This window comes from Artibeus jamaicensis, unplaced genomic scaffold, assembly GCF_021234435.1.
Source record: "Artibeus jamaicensis isolate MK-2021 breed Jamaican fruit bat unplaced genomic scaffold, CSHL_Jam_final contig_2170, whole genome shotgun sequence".
Classification (NCBI taxonomy): domain Eukaryota; kingdom Metazoa; phylum Chordata; class Mammalia; order Chiroptera; family Phyllostomidae; genus Artibeus; species Artibeus jamaicensis.
In genome coordinates, this window is record NW_026521445.1 from 5,351,829 (window position 1) to 5,362,059 (window position 10,231).

The window sequence follows — 10,231 nt, forward strand, 5'->3', positions numbered from 1 at the left end:
CCTGAGTGATTCTTTTAAAATGCAAATAGATCATGTTATGACAATGCGTGAAACCTTCAGAGGGCTTCCACCACTTAGAACAGCTCTCAAAGTCCTTCCCTTGACTGACAAGCTCCCCAGGATGGGTTCTAGCTGCCTCTCTGACCTCAGCTCACCGCATTTTCCCCTTTGCTCACTCACTGGCCTCCTGGCTCTTCCTTGAGAAGGCCAAGTACACACCTGCCTAGGCCTGAGTTCCTGCAACCGGACCGTGATGCATCTAATTGCTCCAGCCATGGATTTCTGAGTCATTCTCAACTCCTTTCTTTTTTCTCACACTCCACAGTGAATCCATTAGCAAGTCCTGACAGGTTCAGATTCTAAACAGGGCCCAAATCAGATTACTTATTGTCACCTCCATCTGTGACCCTAATCCAAGCTATCACCACCCCTCACCTGCTTCCCCTAGCAGCCCTCTCAATGGCCACCTCACTTCCCGTCACAGCCGGTCCTTCACCCAGGAGCCAGGAGTTATACAACAGCTTAAAAATATTTATTTGGATTTGCTATGCGCTCGGGTCTATTTTAGATGCTGGAGACTCAGCACTGAGAGGGAAGATTTGGGGGAGGATGAAAAGTTTTGTTTTGTATGTGTGAAAATAAACAGTTGGTTTAATTGGTCTATATTATCAAAAATACTGTGGATATGTCGTTGCAGCACTAGCCAGTGGTGCTTTATTGTTGTCCCTTTAAGACTTTAGTTTTACAAATTCAAGCTTCAGCACAGTCTATTTTTCTCCGAACAGGAACGCTCACCCAGCTAGTAGTAGATGCCCTGATACCACATTCCAAACTGTCATGTCATGCTGTACCTAAGGTCTGGTTTGGAATGATAACATTTTCAAACATTTTAAAAATTAGAAATACAATTCTTTGCTAAAGCAGATGAACCCAAGCACTCCATTTGGAGATCCTCAATAAAACACGTAGGCAAAGACATCCAACTACTGACATTAGTCAGTTCCCAAAAGGATTCGAGGGGACAGCTACACGGAATTGGCTAATTTTAACTGTCACTGATCACAATTTAAGCTTGGTCTTAGTCCCAAACTCTGATAAAAATGCTTCTTCCAAGTTACCTCTATTTTTGGTATTTTTTTAAATTAAATTTTATTTTTTATTGACTATGCCATTACAGTTGTTCTATTCCCCCCTTCATTCCCCTCCACCACACCCCCCATCTCCACCATTACCCCCCCTTTAGTTTATGACCATGTGTCTCAAGTTCTTTAGATTCTATATTTCCCAGGCTATTCTTGCCCCCCCCACCTATGTTCTATCTACTGTCTATGCTACTTATTTTCTGTACCTTCTCCCCCTTCTCCTCCTCCCACTCCCCTGTTGCTAACCCTCCTTGAGATCTTCATTTCTATGCTTCACTCCTGATCTAGCTGTCCTTTTAGTTTGCTTTTGTTTTAGGTGTGGTTGTTAATAACTGTGACTTTGCTGTCCTTTCGCTGTTCATCGTTTTTATCTTCTTTTTCTTAGGTAAGTCCCTTTAACATTTCATATAATAAGGGCTTGGTGATGATGAACTCCTTGAATTTGATCTTATGTGAGAAGCACTTTATCTGCCCTTCCATTCTAAATGAAAGTTTTGCTGGATAGAGCAATCTGGGTTGTAGGTCTTTGGATTTCATGACTTGGAATACTCCTTTCCAGCCCCTTCTTGCTTGTAAGGTCTCTTTTGAGAAATCCAAAAATATGGAACACTTCACGAATTTGCGTGTCATCCTTGCTCAGGGGCCATGCTAATGTTCTCTGTATCGTTCCAATTTTAGTATATGTGCTGCTGAAGCGAGCACTATTTTTGGTATTATTATTATTATTATTATTATTTTACTTTGGATGTTTGCCCCAAGTACCTGGATGGTTTATTCTTCAATTGACCCCAGTGCCTGGTACAATCCCTGGCACAAAATAAATGCTTGTTGAATGACAATCACACTTCTTTGGGGCGAGCTTTAAATGTAAGCCCTCTATCCAAATTGGAATAAATATAGGCAAAAAGAAATACCTTTGTAGCTTTTTATGGGTGTTTCAGCAAGAAGAGTATTATGACTGCCCCTTTCCTTGAGCAAAAACTAAATTTCTTTTCATTGTTCTCAGCTTTTTTTATCCTTCCAAATTCCCCTATTTCAAAAAAGTTCAGTTGTAGGAAAGAGAAAATTATATTCATGTTAAACAGAAATATAATTTACTGTTGGGAGTTAGGTGGCTGGATTTATGAGAAGGGCTGAAACAGCAGGCTCTAGACTGTTCCTCCAAAAATGACTCTCAGAACAACACTTGTAATGGCCCAATGGGAGAGCTGCCAACTCCTGTGGGTGAATCTGAGGCTGATGAATTAAGAAACCCAGGTGGTGGCCCTAGCTGGATTCAGGAGTCAGGAATCTGTCACCTTCACCAGGGGCAGTGGCTGTCACCAGCCACTGCCCCTGGATTCCTACAAGGCTGGTGACAGAACACTGGAAGGCTGCTGTAGAAAAACATAGTGTCACAACAGCCATGCCTGCAGATGTCCTGGGATTCCTTTGGGCAAGACACTGAGGTAGGACTAGCTGGGATGCTTGTTTCTTGGAGATGCTCAACAGCAACAGCTGCAGGAAGAGAGCCTTTTCCGGCTTTCATGGAGTACAGCCAGTCAGCAGAACCTAAGCCCACCCAGAACCGTAGCTGCAAGAGAGTCAGAGAAATGAGAGCTGAGTTTAATTAACAGCTTCTGTAATGCAGGAACTCATATTCTGGATGGTGGAATAGATACTTGGGCCAATAATCCACAACCACCATAGTCCTTTCACCTATTTGGCAGAACCACAGTAATACAGCTAACACCTAGCATTTATTTTATGCCTGTTTAAAGAAGAAAGGACCATCTGTGGCAAGTGTAGCATGAGAGCATTAAAATCCCCCATGAACAAAGAACTACCCACTTTGACGGGAGGAGGAATTGCAACTCAATGAACATCAGGGAATACGCCATCCTTGCTGAAGCCGGAAGTTTCATTTAAAATGAAGCTGGAGAGACATTTTAGCTGGTAAAAGAAAGGATGAGAGAGGAAGAAGAATTTCCCATTTTGAATAGGAACCTTCTGCTCCAGAATGACTTCTCTGTGGCTGTGCTGAGTGTCTTCCAGCCGGTCGGTGTGCTGAGTGGGGAAGAGACACAGCTGCCCCAGTCCGAGGGGAGAAACCCGTGTCCTCCTTTTAGGGCCCTCCGACTTGGTGAGCTTCTCTCTGACATACTTGGGTACAATTAGACACAAAGTTTGACAAAGGGAAAAATTAGGTAAAATGGAGAGGGCCTGAGGGTAGGAAAGGAAGGATTCTGAGGGGGCCTTTGGGGAGAAGACAGTTAAAACAGCCTTGGGCCTCTGTGGTCTGGGGACCCAGGGGAGAACACAATTCAGGCAGCATGGCCGGGATGACAGAACCCAACAGCAGTTGAGCAGATTCTTGAGAACCAGCGGGGTGGGAGGAGGACCAAAGCCACTCAGCTTGTCTGCACACCCCAGTGCAGGGTCTACCTGGAACCATCCTGGGCAGCAGAACCAGGTGGGCTCTGAATGCCCACCCCGGTCCGGGCTGATCACTCGGCTGCAGGTCTTCCCTGCTGAGGTAAGACCCACTCAGGGACACCGACCTGAGTGGGTTGAAAGTATCTGTAAAGACATTATCTTTACAGACTGTAAAGACTGAATAGGTTTATAACATCCGTAAAGTATCACGATCTTCCGTGAACATCTCGGCCCTTTCTAGTGGAATATTTTCTGTACTCTCTTCAATAGTAATACACCATATCTGTAACATGATTTTACTTCTATTTTTAAATTAGGAATATGTTTCCCCAGATGTATCACATTCATGAGATTATTTTTAAAAAGACTGAATGGCCTTTGGGAAGTGAGACTGATTCGGTCAATGACCAAAGGAGATCTAGCCAGAAGGAGCTACGGAAATGGAGAAAAAGGAAAGGAGGGTAACGGGGAACAAATGGAAAGTGTGGCTGGGGAATCCCTGTTGCTTGTCCTTTGATAAAGCTCAACAGCCCTGAATAGCAAGATGTGGAGCGACTCCACCACATCTCTGCTCCTGTACCGTCTGCTGCTCACTTGGAACAACTTGGACGTGAGGCTGCCCTCCTCAGGTAGGCTTCCAAGGCCATCAAAGAAGAGCCAGCAGCTGCCCCTGGGGCCTCCCTGGCCATATAGAGCCGGGGTCTCATTCTCTTCAGTGACCTCAAGGCCTTCTCCGTCCTTGCCTGTCTCTGCTTGGGATTTCCAGCCTCCGGATCCTTGTCGAATTAGTGATGAGAGCATCCCCTCCTCTCTCTGTGCCTCAGATTTCCCATCTCCAAAATAAAGGAAATAAAACTGTTTACCTCAAGGGGTTGTTGAAAGGTTAAAATGAGATGTAATTAGTTCAACCATTACATGAATGTGTAATTAGACCAGAAAGTGGCCTGTGATAAGTGCTGAATACACCGTCCGAATGTGTTATTTTATTTCGGTGGATTCTTTTCAGGAACTGGAGGTCAAGGGTTGTCTAGAGACAGACCATAATGGAGAACTGACACTGGGAAGAGGCAGGGGTGGGGTGTTGGATGGGGAAGTGATACAAGCCAAAGTAAAGGAGAATGACTGAAAGAAGTTTGGTGATGAGTGGATCGTGGTAGCAAGATGCCAGAGGCTGGCCAGCCAGGTGGGATGGAGCTTAGAAGCAGATAGGACTAACTAGGAGGAGAAAGAAAATAGCTGGGACCACTATGGACTAGAGGTGTCAAACTCATTTTCACCGGGGGCCACATCAGCCTCATGGTTGCCTTCAAAGGGCCGAAGGTAATTTTAGAACTGTATAAATGTAACTATTCCTTAACAGTTAAGTGAGAGCTCAGCACTGTTGCGGAATAGAAACCAGGTGCCAGGCCAAATAAAACAAGGTGGAGGGCCGGATTCAGCCCGAGGGCCTTGTGTTTGCCACCTGTGGATTAGAATACAGATTTGGCTACTATACTACCAGCCAAAATAATGGGGTATTTACAAAAAAAATATTTGTTACCTAAAAACCAGGGTAGATGGCTCAGGGCTGGGAAGGCAATCCTGTGGAGCTGAAGATACATGCTTCTTCCATCTTGTTGCAGAGCCAGGTTTCTCCTCTCTGCTTCATGTCAGTGCGCCTCCCGCACTGAGATGACTGCTTCAGCTCCATCCATAACATCTACATTCCAGCCAGTGAGAAGGGGAGAAGAGGTGATGGGGGCGTATCCTTTCCCTAAAGGAATGACCTAGAAAATACACACATCACTTCCACTTACATCTCATTGGCCAAGACTCAGTCACACATGCGTACTGAGCTACCAGAGGCTGAAAATGTGGTCGTTAGCTGTGTGGTCATGTGCCCAGCTAAATCTTGGGGATTTTTTTCCTAAAGAAAGGAGTGGAAAATGGACATTGGGGCAACCAATAGTGTCTACTATAGGACTAATATATATTTTGGGAACTAAGTGAAAAGTCGATTCCTAATGATTTGCCAAAATACCTGGCAAAGTGTTTCCATTTTGTTTGTGACGAATATTCAAAAGGCCAAACTGTACATGACGTTGGAAGCTGAAGGCTTTGTTCAGTGACCCCACTACCACCTGCACTCCAAAGCCGCTTCTCTTATTATTGTTGACATAGAAAGGCTTGAATTGTCTGAATCCTCTCTAAGAAACTATTTTGAAGACTAATTAAGTCAAATGTCTATAAATAAACTTTCTTCCTCTTGACTGGTTCCATCCATTACCACCGAGATTTATTAAGCAGCTTACCTATTCTGAGAAAGGATTATAAAAGGACAGACCATGCCCAGCTTTTTAAGTTTGACAAAAATGCTTGCTTAGATTATTATGAGATTCCGAGGTGTGCTCTGATGAAGGAGCTTTCTGGCACGGAGCCAGATGCTAATGCTGATTTCGACAGCTGAGTGAGATCTGGGTGAGCGCTCCAGGATTGCTCGTGCTCCCTTTCCCACTGTTAAATGCCCACAGCGGACATGTGCATGCGCTGAAATGTATTTCTGTGCCCCGAGCCCTTTCTGGGGGGAACTGGGATACACATAAAGCGCAGGATGGACATCTCCCCAACTCTAAAGTGGGAATGGGGTCCTTTGTCTTCTCCCCTTCCTCTCCTGATAGGGATGTATTATTTGTTAACAAGCATATAAAAAATACGCTATTTCTGAGATAGGATCAGTATTAACACCACAGGGCTTGTTTTTGTTGTTGTTGTTGTTGTTTTTGTCTTGCAACTGCCCTGCTATGAAAACGGAGGAAGGGATAGAGGAGAGAGAAGAGAAAAGAAAGGAAAGAGGAAGAAAGACACTCGGTTCTTAACATTTTGATCTTTTGGAACCACAGATCACTTTGACGGACATGTGAAACCTATTTCTGAATAGTTGTTTCAAATACATAAGATAAATACATAGGTTTACCCAGTAAACCAATTTTACTGAGATAGAGCTCTACCCACAGAACTTTCTGGAGGTCTGTGGGCGCCGGATGAAGAACTCTCTTGGTCGCCTCCCATCCCTAGATTATCAACTCCCTTAAAGTCACCCCCCAAGTACCAACTTTTTAGGCTGCCTTAGCTGAGAGTTCGATTGGCGACACAGTCCCTCATGTGAAGTTGCTACAAAATATGCCCGGACTCCTTTCTCAGACACACAGTCACGTGTATGTTCTGGAGACAAAAGTGCCTAGCATTTGAAGGCTGTTGCTATGAAGTTCAAATGCACAGCATCCTTACTGCAGGTCCACTTGGGCCCCACCCCTCCCTGGGTGCCACTCCCTGTCTTACAATCTTGAGCCCAGAGATTCACTATTGGGATCCATTCCTCGGAAGTAAAAACCTCATGGTAAACACATGTGTTCTTTTGTTGATGAAATATCGGTGAAAGAAGGCTACTTTCATAGTAGTGGAACCTCCTGGCCTTTGAAAAAATTCTTTGTTTTAGCAAAGAAAGGCAAAGGTGAGACAGGCCGATGGGGAAAGACAGGGCGAGAGTCACTATCTCATGCCTTAGTCAAGGCTTTCTCAGCTGTGGATCTGGACTGAGGGACCTGCAAAGGCCAGATACCATGGCCTCTGGGTGCTTCTCCAGACAGACGAGCATGGGAGAGGAAAGATGACCCTAGGCAGGGCCCCAGGGCTGTCAGTCCAGCATCTCACCAAGCTTTACTAACTAGCGTGGGATCTTGTCAAGTGTCCTCAGGAATTCCCAGAAGATAACCCTTCTCTAGGTTGCCTTCCCTGAGAGCCCACCCCTGAGGGGGGCCGTGTTACTGGTTCAAAAAGAGGCTCCACCAATGAAGGTCTTAGGAACCCAGGTGCTTCCCTATTTATCACGATGGACACTGATAGGGGACAAGCCATCTACAAATTCCACTCAAAATGCAAGAGTCCTTCTGATGGATGGGACAAAAAAAACAAACCCCTCATCTATTTAATCCCCATACCAGACCCCACCATTATTCCACTACACTCAGCCTACATTGGTTACCACCCGCAGAGTGCTTGGGCCGCTTCCCTAAGGAGAATGGTAGTAATTCTGTACTTCGAGGAACCCTGGCCCTCAAAAAGGGAGAGCACTCCTCTCAGGAGTGTGGTGCTTCTGGAATTTGTCTTGTGGTTCTCCTGCTCTCATAGGACTAAACACTAAAATGGTACATTTTAGTACATGTACAATTAAATAATATTTATTATTATTCACTTTTGTCATGTACTACCATAACACAAAATTAGAGTACAGCATTAACAGTGATTTAGTTCTGGACAGTGTGTGATGGGTGGTGATTTTTAGTTTCTTCTTTGTGCGTTTGTGTATTTTCAAAATTATCTTCAGTGAGCTAGCATTGCTATTGTCATTAAGAAAAAAGAGAAAGAAAACACTTTTGTAAGCGACTACGGCATTTAAGCAGGGGCGGTTACTAAATCTTATCCAGTTCAAAGGCAAAGACAAGGATAGCAATTTGTGTTTGTTAAAAGTAGGGGCCTGGGGCAATGTAGGTGAACTTGGCAAAATTCACCCAAAGGCCCGATCTACAAAAGTAGATACAAGAAGAAATAGAAAACCCTTAGTAGTGTTGTCTCTACTAAAGAATTCAAATCTAAACTTAAACATCTTCTGAAAAAGAAAACTCTAGGCCCAGATAGCTTCCTTAGTAAATGCTATAGAACCTGTCAGGGAGAAATAATGCCAATCTTACAAAAGCTCTTTCAAAAATAGAAGATACGTAAATATTTCCCAACTGATATTGTTAGGCTGCTTTAAACCTTATACCCAGGTCTGATAAAGACAAGGGCAAAAGTCCTGGCTGGTGTGGCTCAGTGGATTGAGTGATCGCAGTTTGACTCCCACTCAGGGCACATGCCTGGGTGGCAGGCTAGTTCCTGGCAGGGCACACACTGGAGGCAACCATACATTGATGTTTCTCTCCCTCTCTCCTTCCCTTCCCCTCTAAAGATAAATAAAAATTTAAAAGATTAAAAAAAAAAAAAGAAGGGCAAGAAAAGAAAACTACAGAGCAACATCTCTCAGAAACCTAGATGCAAACTCCATAATACAGTATTAGCAAATGGAACCCAGCAACACAGAAAAAGGAAAAAATTGTTCTTTATCAACTCTGTTATAGAACTCAATATAGTAAGAACTCTATAAATTCTTTCTCCTTCCTTTTCCCCCTTTTTTATGGAAAGAGACCAGCAACAACAACAAAAACTGGAGACAAAGAGACTTTAGGTTCATTTCATCTAACTCTTCTGTGTAGTTATGAGAAAACGGGGGTGTCGATGTCCTGAAGGTCATACAATTCTGCCTCAGTTTCCTCATCTGTAAAATGGGGACATTTTGAGACTGAAATGTGCTGACACATGCAAAGCAATAAAATCAGTGCCTGGCCCCTAGTTTTGCTGTTTTTACTATCATTGCTAACATCAGTTCTCCAATGAACATTTGAAAAGCCCGTGTCATTTTTAGTTTTTATATAAATAATCCACATCCTTCCCTGCAGAGAGCAGGCAAGATGGGGGCAGAGGGAAAGTCAAAAAGCTGGAAAAGCGGAGACCAGCAACCCAAAGCAGCTGCTGGCACCAAAGGCAATGAGTAGTTCCCGCCGCGCCGCCCCCCCTTCCCCCGCCAGCCCTCATCCCCACCCCAGCCAGCCTGTGCTAATAGAATTCAGAAGGTAATACAATCCCCAGACTCTGAATTCCTAGAGGATGCTGGCTGGGGGCTACTGGGAGCTGGCAGGAGGCCTGGAGGCAGAGAGAGCTCAGATAAAGATCAAATACCCGCAGCCCTCCCATTCCACTGGGGCTGCCTCCCTCAGCCTGGCCTCAACACAGGTCTGCAGATTTCCTCCAATTGGCTGCCTGGGGAGATAGTGTTCAAGCCCAGAGGGCCTCAGGAATGGAGTCTAATCAGGCCCAGGTGTAGAGAAACCTCTCCTCCCTTCCCCTTTTTCTTGCTGCTTCCACCCCCCACCTGGGAGGAGATAGGAGTGTCCAGATCCAGGAGCGCCTGTTCTGGGGGTGAGGTTGGTGACCAGGGTCCCTCTCGCCCTTTCCCTAAGTCCTGCGCCATGGCTGTAACTTAGAGACACCCTCTCTGTTACTCTGGCAAAGAGCCTGGACCTCGACAAGGCTTTTGCTTCTTTCTTCTCCCTCCAGGATCAACAAAAGTAGAAGCAACAAATAACAAGAGAGTTGGGACAGGGAGGGAAAGGTCAGAAAACACAGAGAGAGGAAGAGTAGTTTCCTTCTCGCTCTGGGGCTATGAGGACACACGGCCTCTGCTGAGAGCCTGCTCTGCCGGGCAGCTACGTGCCGGGCAGAACCCCTGCTCACAACACTTTGGTCAACAGGTCAGTACATACCCTTGCTTGATGTGTGCTTCTGTTGACTTAATATATTGAACTCACGGCTGATAGCATTGAACTCAGGGCTGAACTCACAGCCGACAGCACCATAACTCATGCCTGACCCAGGCTTATCCAACACATGTGTTTTCTCGGTAAGGCTCATCGCAGCCGTAGTGTGCTTAGGAACACTAGCGCATCAACACTATTTGGGGGCATTTTAAACAGTGAAATCATCAACAAAAAGCACAAAAAAGACAAAAACATGGCACTAAATAGGCCACTAAGAGGACACTG

The 10,231-nt window shown here is 45.0% G+C and overlaps 1 non-coding gene across 1 annotated transcript; it reads right to left on the reverse strand.

The window, feature by feature from the left end:
* Positions 1-1,737: 1,737 nt before the first annotated feature.
* On the reverse strand, positions 1,738-1,844 carry LOC119043109 (U6 spliceosomal RNA). Its single transcript, XR_005081365.2, has one exon. It is a non-coding gene; the product is annotated as a U6 spliceosomal RNA (small nuclear RNA).
* Positions 1,845-10,231: the final 8,387 nt, after the last annotated feature.